The sequence below is a fragment of the Agelaius phoeniceus genome, chromosome Z, assembly GCF_051311805.1.
Source record: "Agelaius phoeniceus isolate bAgePho1 chromosome Z, bAgePho1.hap1, whole genome shotgun sequence".
NCBI lineage: Eukaryota > Metazoa > Chordata > Aves > Passeriformes > Icteridae > Agelaius > Agelaius phoeniceus.
In genome coordinates this window covers 26290236-26306724 of record NC_135303.1, presented here as the reverse complement: position 1 = coordinate 26306724, position 16489 = coordinate 26290236, and the positions used below count along the sequence as shown (strand labels likewise).

Genomic DNA, 16489 nt, shown 5'->3' with positions numbered 1-16489 from the left:
CCTATTTAATACAAATTTTTGTCACCTCACCACAGCCTTCTTAGTGGGAGAGATTTTCTCATTAAGTTAAATGTGACTGCATTGCACATACACACTAGGTATGCTGTTTAATAAATCTTCCATTTCTTAAAAAGAGTGCTATAATTTTGAAACCGCTATAAAATAAATTCATACCAAGAACATAAGTTTCTAAACCAGTGAGCAATAATTTCCTCCATCTTGACCATCTAAAAAAATAAATTTGAGGTCATTGCCTTGGCTAATACAGCCAACACACCTGTATTTCAGTGCTTTCCTAAGGAGAATGGTAGTGGTAAGAACACATGGTACAGGCCCTTCACCCCAACACTCCTGCTGCCCCAAATGCCAGCAGCAAAGCAAGCAGCTTTCTGCATGGCAGCTTCTTCAGCAGAGGATGAGGAGGGCAGACTGGAGGAAGGCCTCTGTCCAGCAGTCATATCCCACCCCACCAGGACTCTAGCAAAACCTGCTGCATGAGCTGGTATTGGATACCATGAGAGGCACAGCACTCCATCTTGAGAGTTTCCTGCCCTGATTAAGCCAAGAGTTACAAACATGGCATGTGCAGCCCTTGTCTCAGTCATTTGGTTTGAGCAGAGCTTAGATCAGATGGCATCCAGGGATCCTTTCCAATTCAAATTACTCTGTGATCATAAAAAAGCTGGTGTGAGAAAGCTGTTAAGGAAAGAGAACAGAAAAAACCTTAGCTCCCCACACACCATACAACAACATACCAATCTCTTCTTCCAACAGTGGAGGCAGTACCCACCCTCCTAACATTTACCTGGGACAGTAACATATAAAGAACCTACTGGTTTTGCCTGTTTTTTGGATTTGAAGTATTAAAGCATTCTGCTGATGTTAGCCTGAGAAAAGCCTGAAGCGAGAGCTTTTACTCCATGCTTCTTTACCTGACTCAGGTGAGAGCTTTTTTAGTCTCGGCTCTTCTTTTAAAAATGTTTTTCCCAATTTAATTTTATTTACTCTAAAGAGTCACATTCAAGACTTCCAAAGCACCAAGATTTCAAACATGATCAAAGTCCCATCAGAACAGACACTACACAAATACACGGTAACACTAAAACTGCTGGCATGAACTGCAACTTACATATAAGAATAAATAAATAAAAATTTTTAAATCCACAAATAAAACTTGAGCATATATTAGGAAAACCAGGTCACAGTTGTGTATGTTTAAAAACTTGCATTATGTTCTTTCTTTTTTCTTCCTCCTTCCTTTTACCCAGATCATAAGTTCTTGTTCATCCAAGTTTTGAGAAAGCATGTTTATTAAGAAAAAACTCAAATCAGAATGACCACCACAAGAAGAATGATCAGAAAGCTATTGTCTTAGGTACAGAAGTGAAAATTCTTGCAGAGAAATGAAAATATTTAATCAAATCAAAACCAATAAATACTAGATATTGAATGAACACCTTAACCACATACATACAGAAAGGCATTTCTCATCCTGACATGCATCCCCAAAATGGAAAAAATAAGGCAAAAGTGAGTCAGTGTAGGGTAGTCAAATAAGCTTTGCCAAAATGAGCAAGTTTTGTAGCCTCCGTGGCTCTGCTGTTCTTGTGTTTTTCTGACCTGTGTTCAACTTTTGAGTTCAGAGTTTGAAAATTAAATTCAGCAGGCATGTTCCTGATATACAGAAAAGGTTCAGAAGAGTTTGAAAAAACTCTGAAAAATAGTTGGAAAAAGGAACTACCACCAAAAGGATTCAGCCTAAATTCCAGGTATGTGTTGCCCAGTTGTGACTAACTCACAGATTTTAATGAAGTCTTTCACTCCCTACAATTACATTTTTCTCAGATGGGTGACAAGGTGGTCATCTTCTTAAGGAAAGCAGCATTTATGGAAGTGCTCATCAGAAAGAAAAGACTCAATTCTTAATTGCTGCCTTGTGAACAAGATCTGATGGACCAAACAGCCCAAGAACAGGCTGGAAAACACAAAGGGGAAGGTATATGCCTAAAAAAAATAGTACTTAAACATTCTGAATTTTTCATTTTAATTGGAGAACATCAAAGGACATCTCCTCCTTTTGCTAAGTGATAGGAAAAACAGAGGCTCCCAGTGTGGTTTACCTCATGCAGACTAGATATTGTTTTAAATACTTCTAATACCTTTATTTTAGCTTCCTCGATAATGTTCAAAGCCCCACTGCTTATCCACAGACAGCTACTTACACAGGCTTGTGGGTGATGGAAACTTCTCCCAGTACATATCTTTAATTAGACAGAAATCACCACAGGAGACATGACAGACCTGGTGAGATGCCACCTGCCTAGCAGCATCTCAGTACAAACAGAACTCCCCAGAAATGGAATTGCACTTTCATTCCTCCTCTCATGTCAACATGGATGGTTTCTAGCAGAAAGGGTTTAGTGTGAAAACACACATTCTAATGGTTCTGGAGTATCTTCAGCTAAGTCCTCTGCCATCCACAGCTGTCATGCACCCATTGTACTGCTTTTGTATTTATTTCTTCAGAATTAGAACAGACATTATCATCACATGCCTGCATTTGTGAAAGCACCAAATAAAGATGCTTCCCTAGGCCCCTTCAGTAAAGCAACAAACGTGCAGATTTTTGGCAGAACATTGATGTGAGCAGTGGAAACAGAAAAATACTATCACACTGCTCTTAGCAGCCTCTTACCAGCAGTGACTTACCAAATCAATCATTATTGTGAAGAAAAACCAATCAATCTGTTTCTCAGAAACCTTTAACCCCTATGCAATACGTATAACTGGCAATCTGTTGGAAATAAATGAGCAAAGGGTTGTTTGCTAGAACACTCACTAAGAAGGAATCTTCACCTTCTAGGAAACCAGAAAAACACATTTAAAAATGCACTTATCAAGGCTTCACTTAAGACTATGGTAATATGATCTTGTTCAAAGTTAAGATTTAATTAATCAAGCCACACTGCCTATGGACAACATGTATTAAACTGAATATTAATTAAAAATTAATTATTAAAAACTTCTAATATTTTTAATAATCTTTTTTAAGATCTCAAGAAAAAAGATCTGATTCTTTTAATTCATAATCTCATGTAAATCCAGAGCAGCTATGATCAATAACAGACAATTCATGTGCCAAGGGAAAAATCCTGAAGTATCTAGGCCATGGGACACAAGTGAAAAGTTTGAGCTCTCAGCTTGATTTTTCCTGCATTTTGTCTGAAGACTCTGAACTTTATATTGTAATTCCTTTTTTTGGTTTTTTAGCATGTTCAGTAGTTTTGGTTACTAACCCTGAACTCACATACATATAGCAACATGGTGTTTATTTTCCCAGCTACGTTTTCTGGACTTACAATTAGTTATTTCCTGCTTTTGCTTGTAATAAACATTACCACACACTGACACAATCTAAAGCCAAGCAACAAAACCACTGCAAATGACTGGCCACACTGGCCTGTTAAAAATACAAAACAAGCAGCTGAACAGGAGATTCCATTTTGTTTTACCCTCATGACTTTTCTGCTGGCTGTAGTGCTGATAAGCACTGCTTACAAAACAAAATGTTATCTACATTTCAAAGATGCACACAATCCTCATATTGAAGGCTTTCTAAGTTTAAGAACATAAGCATTGCATGTGACTGTGGATTAAAACAGTATCAAAAAAGTCAGAAGCCAGTTCCCGGTCAAATTAAAATCTATTCAGATCTCATATGCAAAGAGTTCAGGTTTCTCATTTGCGTTCCCATTTAGATAGATGACACAAACTTTAGCCTCAAAATTAGTACTCCCTTTATTCAAAGTGTTATGGATTACTTACATTACCACAGAGCAAACAAAATCTTCAGATTTATAAGATCCTCAAAATAATAAGGGCATGGTGGACTACAAGATGATGGACTACAAGATTCTCACCTTTGGTGTCCACCACATCCCATATCACAAAATCTCCTCTAAAGCATTAGCTCCCATGTTTTAAATACATGAAGGCAATTCTAGTCAATTAAAAAAAAAAAAAAAAGAAAGAAAATGAAAAACAAAATACCAGAATGCATTCCCTTCCCAATATATATGAAATTGCAAACTTGTCATAAAGGATTTCATATTAAGTAACCAAACAGGGTTATACTAAAAAGCTTTGGCATGTTTCCCTCTTCACACACCGGAACTATCTTTTCTATCTACCTATATGTACCAAATCACCTTCCCAGCATTCTTACATTTTTGAGCTGAAGAGCTAATCAGTAAATAGTTTTGATAGCCTTTCAATAGGCTGGCCTTGCATCTGTTAAAAGACAGCATAGTAGCCAGAACGTTTGCTATTTTAAGGGAAGATAACGCACTAATGTAAAATAGAAATATCGTTTTAAGCTACAACTAAGCTACAAAATTCAGAGCAATGAATTACATGATTCACAGCATCCAGCCAACCTTGAACCACCATTACTTTGTAGAAATCAGTTTGGCCTAAAAGCTCATTGATATATTAATCTCAGACCACATTTTCCAAGGAAGGCAAGCTGTCTTTCACTAAGGTTTACATTTCACTCATTACACATCCAAAACATCTAAGGTACGCTACAACACTAAATGTTCTGCTTTTTCAGAATTTCTTGTGGTCGTCCATTATTATTCACCCAACACTTTATTTTTCTGTACAAACACACATGAATGCACAGAATTCAATAGTAACTGTTCTCCTTCCCTCCTGAACAGCACTTCTGGGCAGTCTATCCTGCTCCTTTCTCTCACAGCACTAGAGATAAAGGCAAACCTGCACCTCACTTTTGATTTGGCAGCACATAGAGAATAAACACATTCTATGGCACCATCACCTTTTGGGAAGAATAGACATCACATGCTTGTTCCTGATATGGGCTGCAAAGGCAGGTGCAGGTGGTCCAGATTTAACAGCAATGCAGCAGAACTAGGAGTACTATGACTGGAATATTGGCAAGTTATTTGGGACCCCATGGGCCACAGCTGCAGAGCAGTCTCAAAACTGCAGCCACCTGGGTGTACTCTCATTAGCTGGTGTAATGTGACGCATGTCAAAGACAAGAAAAACGCTACATAGCTGATCTGCCCTACACCCACATTAGCTCACTCTTAATGTATGCAGAGTCAGGCAAACATCTCTGCCTTCTAGTTCCTCAGCAGCTATGAAAGCAGCCAGATCTGCAATGCACTCTCTAAACCAAACTGCAATTCCATAGCCCGAAAAATCTACAACAGGGGAAAGCAAAAAGATGTAGTTTTCCATCCTAGACCCACATCCCCATCTCTCTTAAAGAGAAGATTTATGATGGCAGTAAAACAAGTCTTGGTAGACTGCTCCTATTGACTCTGATCCTTACAGAAAGCAGATGTAATGTACACCGCTGCACTGACCGCGACTGTGATTTAGGCAATCATTGTTTTCAAACTGCTTCTCCGGGGGGGAAAAAAAAAAAAAAAAAATTAAAAAAAAAATCAAGACGTCTTCCATTTCCTAAAAGCAGAACGTGATGGTAGCAGATGTCACCTTCCCCCCAGCCCAGGGGTGGAGAGCATGCTCCACGGGGAGGACGGGGAGATACAGGCCCCCTTGGGTTCCCTGCTGCAAACCGGGACGCGGCCGCAAACCCCGGCAACATCTCCCGACGGAAAGGGCTGCTGAGACTGTCCTGCTGCGACGGCGACCATCCGATCGCCGGATGCGAAATCCCCACATTGCCCCCGCCCCCCACCATTTCTCCTTTCCACCACAGAAAAGGTGCGCGTAGGAAAAAATAAAAAACAGCAAATCAGCGCACTGATTTCAGGTCCACGGCTCCACACGACATTATTCTACACACACCCCACCCCCACCAAATAAAATAATGGAACAAATAAACGGAGGGAAAGCACGCAATGCCTCGCCAGAGGCCGGGATGGAGGCGGTCATGGCCGCGTTGGCGCCGCTCCCCGCAGCCCGGGGCAGGTGCAGAGCTGCCCCGCTGGCTCGGAGATGCGCGCACGCCCACGCAGCCCGACAGAGGCCGCCGCAGCACCCGCACCCCGCTGCGGGCGGGAGCCGCCGGGTGGGACCGGCCCGGCACCCGCTGCGGGCGGGACAGGCCCGGCATCCCGCGCCGGGAACCCGCCCCGCGGGCCCGCTGCCGCCCCGACACCGCGGCGGGGGCGCGGCCGGACCCCCCCTCCCGCTCCCGGCCGCGACCCCTCCGCACCTGGTGCGGGTCCGCGCCGCCTCCTCAGCAGGCAGGGCGGCTCCGGCGGGGGCGGCGATGCAGCGCAGGGCGGAAAGCCCAGCAGCCGGCCGCTCCTCCCGCGGCCACCATCTTCCTCCTCCTCCTCCTCCTGCCGCCGCCAGCACCGCCCGGGCCGGCCCCTCCCGCCGCACCGCCCTCACGCGTCAGCACGCCCGCTCGCTCCTTTCCTCCCTCCCTCCCGCTGCCTCCCGGCGGGAGCGGGCCCCGACGGGCGTGGGCGGTGCCGCCCCACTGGCCCGGCGGGGTCGGGGGTCGGTGCGGCTCGGTTCGGCTGCTCCCAGCGCGGCTCCTGCCCCGGCCCCGCGCCGGTCACACGCCCGGCGCTCTCCGGACCGGCTGGCAGCGCCTGGGCAGCTCGGAGCCAGGGAGGCCTCCCGGGCACCGACCTGTCCGTCTCACCTTCCCTGGGCACGGGCCCCGCAGGCTCGGTGGCCCAGGAGGTGAGGAGGTGTGAGGGTGGGTGTGCCATGCGCCCCATCCGCATGGCAGCTGCGAGCGGGCCTTGGTCGTCCTCCTCACCTGGGGAGAAGCTGCAAAGACCGAGGTGCAGCACAGCTAACCAAATTGCGCACGCAGCCTGCAGGGAGGCTTACTGCTATGCTAGGAAGGGCTTGGCAGTGCCTCTTTCCCACAATACCTGCGCCCGTGTTCGTGTACGCAAACACAGCGTTGCATCTATAGTCGGGCTGTAAACTATCTCGCGTATATTCTACAAGCTCCTGCTCCCTGTACTTAACTGTCTCAGTGATTCCACACGTGCAAACAAAATCCTGAAGTCCTCAAGATAGTGTCTTGCATTTTATGGTATTTAAACAAAATAAGAAGAAGAAATACAAGGTTTCTTTTTCACAGCCAGATGAACTAACCAGCTTTTTCATTTTAAAAAAGGCCAGGGGGCTTTAAAAAACCTAACAACTGATGAAAAGTTGTAGTATTGGCGACCTAAACTGGTACATTTTGACAGTATTGTCAATTTATCTCTTCATCTGTTGTGTCAGACATCTGTGAAGTGTTTAGGCAAACCCCACCGCAATCTACATATAAAGGCTTCTAACTAATTACTATGATAATTTGGTGTTAATTTGGATTTAAATTCTGTTTTTCCCCTTCTGGTGGATAGAGACTTTTTGGTTCTTGGTAACATCACCGCCTATTCCCCTGTTACGATATAGTTCTGTCACTCTGTATTGCACAGCTGCATTTCTAAATGGCCAATGCCCAAATGCTACAGTATTCTCCAAATAAAGATTTAAAAAATGAGACTATGAAAAAATATGTTGAAAAGAATGAAGAAGTGAAGGAAACACATTTATTCTTTAGACAACTAATACCAAAGTCTCCTCCTCTGTTTTTAATACATTGTAACACTTCATTTCTTTCCCTCCTATGCTAATAGTTTCTATTCATCGCTGGTTTTCTATCCTGTTCTGGAGGAACCTAACATTTGTAGCAAAAATAAATAAGCCTGGAGGCCATGTCTGTTCCCTTCTTTGCTATGTCCTATATGTATGGCCCTGGAACAGCCCCGGGTAACCACGACTTAAGGTGTATAAAATATGCATGACAGATTTTCAAAACTATCAATTCTTGGAGAATTTCGTTAGATAAAACACTTCACTTGCAATCAAGCTCTTTTCCCCTGCCCTTCCTCTCAAAATAATGAAGCATCTGGTCCCGAATGGGATCTTTGTCCTTTTCCAAGAGGGACGTTTGCCCAGGTGACCTCTAGGGGTCCTCCCCGACCTACGTTTTTCTGTTAACATTTCTATCGTTTAGAAAGATTAACAGCAGTCTCAATGACTGCTAAATTATATCCTAGAGAAGTTTCATGTCCTAAACGCATTTTTCTCACACAGCTCCAATTACCGCTTGTGTTTCACAGCCCATGATGACAGGTCTTTTAGCATATAAGCTGTCTGTGAACCTGAAGAGACAGACACTGCTAGAACACGACAGTATTAGTATTGCTAATGCTGCATTAGCATTGACCTTCAGGCTCTTGTTTTCATTATCATCATTATTTAGTGAAATTTCAATCTAGAAAATTAAAACCAACTGAAAAACCAGTAGGAAAAGCACCAAGAATAATCTGTAACATTTATAAAATCAAGTAGCACTGCAGATGAATCAATACTGTCTGCTGGATATTAAATTATAACCTTCTGAGGGTGACAGTTTTGCAAGTAGCTGTGGTAATCAGTGACAAATACTTATCAGCCAGCTTCTGGCATATTCAGACAATCTTGCTAGGTAAAAAGTGCTATTTACACTGAACCTATTTTTTCATTGTATGGGGGGGTGGAGGGGGGAGGGAGAAGGAAGGGAGGTGTTGCTATTTATATACCCATTAGCCTAGATAAAAGCTTTGGCCCTGGCAGTTCAGACACATTTTTCCTACATTAGCTTACTAATCTAGTCAGCTTCTATGTGTTTTCAGGAACTGGACATTGCAGTGATCTTAGGTGTGTGTGACATTATTTTCAGGCTTGGGCCAAAAGCAAAACAGCTCTCACAAGTTAAAAGACGAGTGCAAGCTTGACATTTTCAAGGTCAGATAGCTCAAGACCCCGAAGGGCTGGAAATTAATGCTTTCTACTGTCTGAAAGCTTAGGATTACAGCTTTCATATCTCAAAAAGCATTAATCACTAACTGTAGTGGTGTGTGCATTACCTGTTGCTAGAAGAGAGTAGGCTGTTTCAGGGGTGCTTGCTGGTACTGAAACAGGTGGGTTTCAGAAACCAAAATGTTTTCAAATTCTGGTACTGGACCAATGAGCTAAAGGAAGGCAGTTTTATGAATAGTATCTTCCAGACTCAATCATCTTATCTTCTTTACTAACTTCTTGGTCTGAAATAACTAGGTCAATGGCATGGAATCAGATCTATGGTTTTCAAGCATAAAAATCCAATTTTGTCAACTATTCTGACTTCCCATATCAAAGTTCACTGTGCCTTCATCCAATCTGTCTGTAACTCCTTAGCAGCATAGGAAACACTTAGGTTCCACAGCCAGTGATTTTCCATGTCAGCAATGATACCTTAACATAGCCTCCAAGCACTCCTGCAATCTCCATGTGCCCAAGGAAGATGCTTTTCTTTATCATTTAGATTTGTGTAGTCTTAAGGGAGTATTGGAAAAAATCAAACACTTTATTCTTTAAATGCTTCTTCTCTCTTATCTTTGATTATATTTTATGACACATGAGTAATATAGCCTCTAAACAACTGAGATTCAACACCACTTTAAGCTTTCTAGTGCTGTTTCAAACATTCGTTCCCAAAAAGTTGGGTTGCTTGCTTTACAGAATTTGAAAAAAATCCACGTTAATTCTATAGTTAATGAAGTGACTAGATTTTTTTTCTGGTAAGGTTTGTTCATCACTTCAGCAACAAGCCAAATGGTGTGCTCACTGATGGGCTGGTTCCTGGAGTCAGGCACTTCTGAATGCAGTGCCATAGAAATCAGTCATGTAATCAGCCCAACTGCTTGGCAAAACCAAGCCAGAAGTAGACTCAGGTCCAGTTTTTTAACCCACAGTGTCATGGTTTAGGAATGGTATTCCCCAATTTAGTGTTAGCACTGAAACATTACAATCCATGCACCATCCATTCACACCCCTGGCCTGTCTCTTCCCCTCATCTCTGAAGAAGGCTAGAGAGGAGAACTGGAGGTACAAAAGGCTAGGATCATGGGTTGAAATAGGAACAATTTACTGGAAGCAGCAATGAGACAATAAATGAACAGTAACAGCAACAATATTATTAACAGAGTGTACAAGAGAGGTGAAGGATTCACATGTGCTCACCATGCAGACACGTTATCCTTTACCACCTGCTTCCCACTACCTGACTGGAAGAGATCCCTTCCTTCTGCCCCTGTGCATGCATCAGGTAGTAAAGAATAACCTACAGGTTCTAGTCCATGCCTCTCCTGGCTACTGCAGAAATTTACCCTGTCCTGGCTGGAACCAGGACACCAGGCCTTCGTATAGGGCCTGTAATTTCACATTTTAAAGCAATGATTTGGCACTACTGTCCTTCTGATTTCAGCAAGTTTTCAGCCTCAGTTGAGGCACTTCTACTATTAACCCCAAGAGGTCCAAGAGAGAGCAAAAAGAGATGCACCCAGCCAAGGATCCTCAGAAGCGTAAGCTCCTTTCTGCTAACAAAGAGAATCCAGCATCATTTGCATATGGGGACTTTCAGAAAGTGCTGCAAGTCTTGTTATTGCAAGCTGATGTTTGTGACAGGTATCACATACAATCTTGTACCATTTGCTCTTTGAAGCACCTAAATGTCACAGCTATACTATGCAAAAAATATATCCATTATGTCAGACCTGCTGTTTGAACACTTTGCACCTTAAGCCTCACCACACTGCCTGGCAGTGTGGAAGTGCTCCTTTCAAAACCATTTGAAAGAGCACCAGTGAAAGCAATTTAAAAAAAAAAAAAATATTTTCAAGTGGACAGTAATTGTACATGATCCCTTTTCACGTGTCAGTCTCATAATAGTCATACCTTGCTGATGAGAATGCTGTAGAAATGCAATACAAGTTTGAGGTAGTTGGTATCTTGGTCAAAGCTCAGTGAATACAAAAAACAGAACAAAAAATCCAACCCAGCTTAATTTACTCCAAATTAATGAGAAAATCATTCAGCTAGCAGCCTGTATTCAGACCAAGGGAGCAAATGTAAGAATAAAAAATGCCAAGCATTTCTACTCATATACAAAGCAAGTGAAATAAACAAAGTATAGCAGAGCCAACACAAGAGATGCTGTCATAGCAGCCAGGGATATTTGTGTGGTTTGAATTATGAGTAAAATTGGACAATAAAGCCTTGTGGAAAATTTAAATAACCTTCATGTTCTCTGAAGAAACAAGAGGAACAAACTAAATGAAAACAATAGTCTGTCTAGTCTTGCATATACACTTGTATTTACTTTCATTCAAATAATAAGAGCTGTTAATATTTCTGAAATCTGGTTTTCAAGGTGATGGTGAAGCATAGCAATAAATGGACTTCTGTATGTTAAGGGAGTGAAGGCTGAAAATAGAGCCTCCTCCTTGTCAAATCAGCCCAGGAGGCTGACTTGTTTAGATCAAGTTCTGATATATCTGTTATGTTCACTATAGAAAGACCCTTTTACACACTTCATTTCGAAAAGCTTTACTTAGTGGGGCACTAGCATTAGTCACTATATGAAAGATGGCAGCAACAAATGAGGTGCAAAGTGAATTTGAAGGCAGATGTATTTCATGCACTAACATCTTTTACTCTTAGCAAGATTGCTGGGTCAGGTTGAAGAATGACTGTCATTTGGAGAGGTGAAAAGAGTGGGCAGAGCACATGATTGAAAGGTGTCGATGGATGGTTAGGTGAGAAATGTTTCAGCATTAGAATATGAACCAAGTTAAGGCAAAAGGCAGCTTTTGCCAGAGAAATGGGATCTTTGATTATCTTGCGGAGGAAATTTCAGCCTTGATTGAAGTAAATATACAGGTGTGTTCACATATAACTATTTTGTCTTCAAAGAAGGAAAACAGAGGAAAGGGCAAATCCTAGGTCTACTTATTTGTCCGTCCTAGGAGAGTTGTGGGAGTACAGGCAAAAATTTAAATCATTGACAGCACAGTTTCTTTAAATAGTCTCCAAGTTGTGCTGTAAAGATGTAGCAAACTCCTATGATTACATGCAACCCCCTAATTTTTCTCCAGCCTAATTTTAGATGAAGTAGTCTGATATTTTATGATTTATCTCTTGAGATATTTTTGTTGCCATGGTTTTACTACATATCACCACTAGAATAAATTGAAGTATGTTAACAGAGTCAAGGAACTGTGCTTTTTTTTTGTATTAACTTCTATTAAAATATAGCCTGGATTTATTTATAGTTTTATTTCTTTATATTGGTCTGTACTGAAGATCATGCTTCCTAGGTACTTAATGCACCTCAAGACACCACTAATTGGAAAGCATTTGCATTCAAATTGTTACTATGTCACTAATGGCATGAAAAGGGAAATGGTCAGAAACTGTAATGTTAAGGACCTTCCTGAGCAATGGCTGTAGTGAAAACATATGTGCAGAAATTACTTTTAGCAGCAGCTTTTTTAATTAACTGTAGGAGGCGGGAGTATAAACAGTTAACCTGTGAAATTATTTTTTTTGTATGAAATATGTTCACATCAAAGTTATCAACACTAAGACCAAATACTGTGGCTCATACATGGTATATCACAAAAATGACACCATTTCTTTGCTTCATTTACAACATTGCAGTATTAGTAAATATTAGGTCTGTTATTCATTAAGCAAATACTTTCCAGCTACTGGTTTTGTGGAATTTAGAAACTGCAATTACAAAATACACATAGATATATGCATATATATACTTGCATTGTTGAAAAACATACGACTACAAAGATCACTCAAAGTGTAATAAAAAATTCCCATGCAGACTGAACTTCTCTCCCTTGAGTGCATGACCAATATCCTATGGAGGCCAAGAGCCAGAACAGAGAGCCACATCCCTGACCCTCCTCAACAGGATTCATATATGACAATGCATTAACCAATTTGCATGTTGCTAAATACATATACACCAACTGTTCCTTGTATTTTGGATAGCTAGTAGGACCCGTGGTGCACTGAGCAGTGCAGAAAGGGAAATAATCTGCTTTAGTAGAACTAAGGAGCCCTTTCACAACACATGACATGACTTAAACCCCTCCAGAACAAAAGCCACAGCAATCAGGTGCTAAACACAAAAGCACAGCTAAATCCTGTCCTGCTCCTACAGAATCACCAAAACAAACCAAATCACTCCGTTTTGCACCACACCGTGCTGCTTAGCATATTCAACAGTATGTTAATGTTAATTAATGTATCATATTCAAACACAGTTTTCTCCCTGGCCTGAGTGGGAACAAACTCCTTATTCTTCCTATCAAACCTTTAGCACCACAAAACAAAAACCCCAAATATATTCACAGACTCAGAAAATAAAAAATGGAGATAAAAAGAAGTATGGTGATATCTTTCAAACCAGTTACCATATGTACCTGCCAGATGTAGGAAGACTCAACCTCACTGACACAGCCAGACTCACAGAAGCCATAAAGTAGCTTTTATCCTTCACAAAGGATATCACCCTTGAGGTTTCCAGACAAGAAGGTCCGTCTGCCCTTTCTGTGCAGTGGTAAAGTAGGTCTCATGCTCTGTGGTTACTCTCCTTCAGGGTGGTGAGTCCCTATTACTTTCTGTGTACCTTCAGTAGGTTTCTCATCCCCTCCTTTGTCCTCCAAGTTTAAAGAAAGATATATTTTATATTTCTGCTTCTCTTACGGAAACCCCTAATCAGAGAGAAATGGAGATAAGTATCTTCCCTTCTCTCCCCTCAACGTCCAGACTCATCAACAGGTTGTTCCTGTGCTTTCTGTTCCAGTGTGATCTGACAGTTTAACCCATAAACTGGTAAGTTTGCAGTGGTTAGTTCTGCTAGCAGGGACAGCAAAGAATTGACATTTTCCTAGTTCATTCTCATGTCCCTAATTATGACTCAGTGCAGCTGGCTTTGACCTGCTGTGTATCAATAAAAATTTAAGTCTGCATCCCTATTTTTAACCCAGTGGACCCACTTCATTAATGCAAGTATGTTCTCTTCATTGAAGACAACTGCTCACTGAGACAACCCAAAGTCCTTCCAGACAGAAGGGGATTATCTCTTTGTACTTCATGTTGTTCCCTTTCCATCCTCATTACAGTAATTTAGAAACTACTACTCAGCTCTGCCACCCTCTCCTTCCAATTACTCAGTTCAAGCAGTTGTTGCAGTTTTCCCTTTGTTTTTGTGATTGCAATATCTTACAGGGAAAACTGCAACTACTGCTTGAATCCCATAAGCAGATGGAAAGCAAATTTTAATTTCTGTATTAATTCAATTCAAGCACTACCCAACTGAGTAGCATGTGTTTCATGGGACTGCAGGAACCAATAAAGCTATTCATTTGAGGTCTTTAGGAAAGCTTTTACTTTTTCACTCAAAGTGAAAAGGCTTCAGAAAGTAAAGAATAAAGCTGTCATGGGATAAAAAAAAACTACACTGAAGCAAGGTTTTCAGCTTTCCCAGAAACAGGCAAACCTGTTTGTGCATGGATATGTAATGCTTGCTTACAGGTATCTGATCAAGGACCTTTCCAATACCAAAGGGCATAACAAGTAAAGGGGGAGCCACAAACACAGCACAGAGAGACACAAACCCAACAGATGAACTAACAGAGGCAAAGACAAGAAACAAAAATGATGGTTATTAAAAAACCAAAGGCAAACTGGAAAAATTGCAACTGATGAGGATGCAAACCTGAGGGTCCAGGGTGTCCAAGGCAATTGGTGTACCTGTGCAGACATGTGAAGGATTAGCAGGAGTGGGGATGGGGAGGTAGTGGACAGTGGTAGACAGCAAGGGGTACAAAAGGGACGAGTTACTCATAAAACACAGCCAGACAGCACCTTGTAAAGACAGCAGTTACGTACAGAGAGATTCTTCTTCACCTTTTCCTAAGAAAAAGCTGTATTGTCCTTCGGTAGTGAAGACACCTCAATGAGGAAAGAAATGAAGATCAACAGATTATCAGTGGCTACTAAATTTTCATGGCTTCACCAACTTGTTTGAAATGTTGGGAAATCTCACTGGCTTAAAGCAGTCAAGTCCCATACAGCTAAAGATGCATACCCACACACGCTAACCTAGCATGATACTACAGAACTCTGATACCTTTTAGTTTTTCTTTGCTTCATGCCTGTATGTGTTAAAAGATGTAAGCTTTTAGTTTTAGAGTGGATAATGATAATGCCCAGACTGATCTTTCTCTTCCTATCTTCTGACTCCACTTGGTAATCACTAACTGCCATAGAAACCACTAAGTGCAACTTCCATTACGTCACTTTTCCCAACCAGACAGAGGTGTCAGATAGATTAATGTATCTCTGTTTTAACAAGCAACCTTATATGGTGAAAGAAAGCAAGACCTTTAAAACTTCATAGGTTCCACAGCTAAAAGTCTTTGTTATCCTCATCTTTTGAGCTCTAAGACAACAGCAAAGGGTACCTCAGCATAATAAAATCATACTAGAGGGTTTGCAAATATATTCAAGATTAAAAAAAAAAAAAGCTGTCTCATACTTCTCATATTAAATAGAAAACTTCCCATTTCCCTTATGAACACTCCACTTCAGAATCTGAAAAACACTTGTCCTTTGTATTGGTTTTTTCATGGTAGCTTTTTGGTAGCTTTTTGGTAGCTGGGGGTTTTGCATGGTAGCTTTTTGGGGCGGGGGGCACAAAGATGGCTCCTGTGAGAAGCTGCTGGAAGCTTCCACCATGTCCAGCCGTGCCAGTCCTGGATGGCTCTGACCATGGACATGCTGCTGGCCAAGGCTGTGCCAACGAGAGGGGTTGGTAACGCCTCTGTGATGACATATTTAAGAAGAAAATCAAAACAAAGTGCACACAGTTTTACTTCTAGTCAGAGAAGAGGAGGAGGTGAGAACATGTGAAGGAAACAAGAGGGAAACAACATGGAGACACCAAGGTCAGTGGAGAAGGAGGGGCAGGAGGTGCTCCAGGCACCACAGCTGAGATTCCTCTGCAGGCTGTGGTGAGACCATGGGGCAGGGCAGCAGCCAGCCCATGGGAATCCATGGGGGATACAGAGATCCACCTGCAGCCCGTGGGGATCCATGCCCGCAGCCTCTCTGCTGCCCAGCTGTAGCAGGAGAGGGTGAGCGAGCAACTCTCGAGTGCCTGGCTTTGAGCCAGTGTCAAATCAAGACACTCTTCAAAGGCTGTCATCTTCCCCCAGGAACTGCTTTCCTAGCATGTCAGACAAAACTCATGCAGGTAATAGCAAGACTCAGACAAAAACAAAAAAAACTGCTTCTGCTGTGGTTTTTTCCGCTCTGTACCCCAAAACTTACCTACTCTCTACTGATACTTCTTGACATAACATTTCCTCTTCTTTACTTTTACCTCTTTACCAGACATTGCAAAAAAGTAGCTCTCTAAGTACTTCAAATGTTTGGTTACAAAGGAAGTGGTGAATCCCTAGTTTGACTTCAGAGGTGTAGCAGCCCAAACAGACTAGAGTTAACAGCCAGATACTCTACACTTCTGGAAAAGCAGACAGTACCTTCTGGTATCCAGCAAAGGAGTTGTAAAGGGTTAGTTCTA

General features: G+C 41.9%; 1 protein-coding gene across 2 annotated transcripts in view; it reads right to left on the bottom strand.

Moving 5' to 3' along the window:
- Positions 1-6882, bottom strand: part of APBA1 (amyloid beta precursor protein binding family A member 1) — an 86728-nt gene extending 79846 nt beyond the window's left edge. Inside the window, exon 1 of one of the 2 annotated variants that reach the window (XM_077172073.1) lies at positions 6776-6882. The gene's annotated coding sequence lies outside the window, so the exon portion shown is untranslated. Of the gene's footprint in view, positions 1-6214; positions 6388-6775 lie in introns of those variants that run through there. The other variant, XM_054652514.2, reaches the window with a different exon arrangement.
- Between the last annotated feature and the right edge of the window lie 9607 nt (positions 6883-16489).